This window comes from Austrofundulus limnaeus, unplaced genomic scaffold, assembly GCF_001266775.1.
Source record: "Austrofundulus limnaeus strain Quisiro unplaced genomic scaffold, Austrofundulus_limnaeus-1.0 Scaffold63, whole genome shotgun sequence".
NCBI lineage: Eukaryota > Metazoa > Chordata > Actinopteri > Cyprinodontiformes > Rivulidae > Austrofundulus > Austrofundulus limnaeus.
Genome location: NW_013952465.1, coordinates 707,182 through 710,122, shown reverse-complemented (window position 1 = coordinate 710,122; position 2,941 = coordinate 707,182). Strand labels below are relative to the sequence as shown.

Below are 2,941 nucleotides of genomic sequence, written 5' to 3'. Positions count from 1 at the left end.
TGATGTGCTTCTGTTTTTTGAAATTATAAAAAATCCTCAGTTTTATGTCTAAAAATCACAATTTTTTCTTTTAATCTATTTTCCTCATTCAGCAACCTATAAAATTTCTGTTATGTTTTATGTATGAGAAATACACATTTTTTCCAGTCAGTATTTAATACAGCTGGCAAAATAAATTGTTTGTTTTAAAATGTTTATGATGTACTTCTGTTTTTTAATTCATGAGATTATAAAAAAAAATCCTTATTATGAAAAGACCCTCTTAATTCAAGAGAAAACTCAATTTATTTTATACATTGACTAACAATTAATTGATAAGCAGTCATTTTCTTAAATAAAACTAACTTCAAATTAATTAATTAATCAATAACTTGCATCCATAATTTATACAGGACTGAAATTAATTTATATCTGCTCATATTCATGTAATTAAGCGTTTTAATGATTTGGCTGATTAATCAATTAATTGAAAAAAATAATCAACAGATTAATTGATTATTAAAATAATCGTTAGTTGCAGCCCTAATTCAAATTCAATTCCTGTGTAAGAAGGTCAAAAATCCAAGGGACTTAAAAAAAAAAACACCGGCTACAACTAGCTGCTATCTGCACTAAAAATAACAACAGAATTCTATGTAAATAACCATGTAATGCAAAACTGACAGCAGTTAAAGGTGGCAGTAATCCACTGTGGTCTTTACTGGGAGGAACTAGCTGTCAGTTTGGGCAGATTAAAACTATTTCTTCAAACTGAACTAATTTAAAGAGCCATCTACAAACCCCACTGCWAAATTTATTAACTACAGTATCCTTTTACTATACCAAGTTCACAACTGGACCCATGTAGAGTCGTTTAATCGCTAAATTGTTAACCATTTTAAATATTTAGTCAAAGTAAGATGGCAGTTTAAGATGTTTTATGTTTTCTTCAAACATTTTTTTGCCACAGCATAAAGCCATACAAAGATAAAGGGATTTTTTTGGTCCTGAAATACAATGAAAACAAAACAAAAACATTTGTGGTTTCACATAAAGTGCAGCAAAAATTGATTGGATACACAAAGATGCTTCATGGATGTATTCTTCATGTGGATGATTGACTGATCAATTTATTTAATTTTATGGGGTGCACCAGCTAATAAAAAGTCTGTTTTAGACCCAAACATTAACCTGAAATTGTGTGTATTTTTTATGTAGCAATGGCAAGACAAGAGCATTTGTTGCATTATCCCTCAGTGTGCTCATAGCATGCAGGTAACAGCTTGTTAGGGCCAGTTGTTTCGTCTGACAAGGGAACGCAAAAAGCCCTTCTCACATTTTCTCTGAATGAAGACGAATAAGGCAAACAAACATGCAGTCCAAATGAACATTTAAATTTATAGACCTCTTCAATCACTTTATTTTTGAGTGCCTTTGCATTCATTGTGCCAAAATCCATCATTGCATCCGCCTTTCAAAAACACCTGATATGATTACTAGAGCTCACTGTGGAATTATTTAGCAGCTAAACTCAATTAGCAGGAAACAGCTTGCGTGTCGGCTAAAACGCTTACCAAGCTCACAGGAAAATCTGCAGCACAAACAACTAAATCTAACATTGTTTTAATAAGACTCATGCCTCCATTTTAAGGTAAAGTGGACTAAAATCATGACGCGTCTAATGAGTTGCCTGGAGATTATCAAAAAATGCCATATTTTTTTATTTTAACATTAACTCATTAACTGATTGATGATATATTCAGCTTTCTTTAAGGTAGGATACCATTTTAATTTTACGTTTCTCATGTCATCACCTTTTAGTTGTTAGTTTGACACATCTATTCCTTCCAAGTTACCAGGCTCACCAATTTCTATTTGGCTTAAAACCAAAACTGTAATTAAACAAAAAGCAGCTACACCCATGACATTAGTGTCAACTGGTTCTCATCAAAGTCGAGCACTTAAAGATAAATATTACCACAGAGGAAAAGGGGAGTTCAGAGAAAAACAAAAAGCGGTGATGAGATGTTTATTACATTTCTATTAGTTTCAGTCAGTTGTTTCCATTCATGGAAATGAGGGCATATCTAATTAAGTGACTGAAATAATGAAGACAAACTTGCTAGTAGCTGCCTTTAAGGTGCCTTAGCCCTTTACGCTAATTTACATATTTATAATTATTTGGGGAGTATGCTGAACAAATTTGTATGCAGCCTGGTTCAGAACATATTTCTCTGTAAATTGTACACAAAAACAACACTTCTTGTCCTTTTTATGCAACAAAATTTTGTTTAAAGTCTTAGTTCCTCCTGAAAAGCCAGGTTGGGTTAAAACAGGAGCTTGTGAGACTGACACTCTTGGGTTCTGCAACATGAATGCAAAGACCAGTCCATATATGCCTTTCCTTATCTGCCTCTGGCCATTTATAAATCACCCATGGAGCTGGCCACATCCTGCACAGACAGCATGAAGTGGGCATCGTGGAGCATAACCTCCTTTTGATAATCTTCACTTTACATTACAAAAAGTACGGGACACCCTTTCCTTGGGTAAATGCTCAAAAATGTAAGAATACACTGAAAAAACAAACTTTTGGGTGTAGTAACATTTAATTGATTATTCTTTTAAATTTTACAAAAAAAATATTTTCAAACTACTAGAATTTACTAAATAAACAATACGCATTATATTATATATGAGTATTACTGTACAAAAAAAGTAAATGCTAATATTATTTTACCAGTAATATTTAAGTGCTTTTTCTGGACAGCACATAAACATGAATGTATCAAGTAACTTCTACTTTTCTGGGCTAAAACTGAGGGTGCATGTGCACACAAAGGCTGCTGCTCCTCATTCCCTTGCTTCACTTTTCAAGGAGAGGACAAGACATGGTCGAAATAAAACATAAGTTGTCTGTTTTTTTTTTTTGTTTGTTTGTTTTTTTGCTTGAATACATTTG

General features: G+C 32.7%; 1 protein-coding gene across 1 annotated transcript in view; it reads right to left on the bottom strand.

Annotated features, from left to right (window-relative positions):
* Positions 1 to 2,941, bottom strand: part of LOC106518560 (bromo adjacent homology domain-containing 1 protein) — a 22,038-nt gene that overhangs the window by 7,495 nt on the left and 11,602 nt on the right. The window lies entirely within an intron of this gene.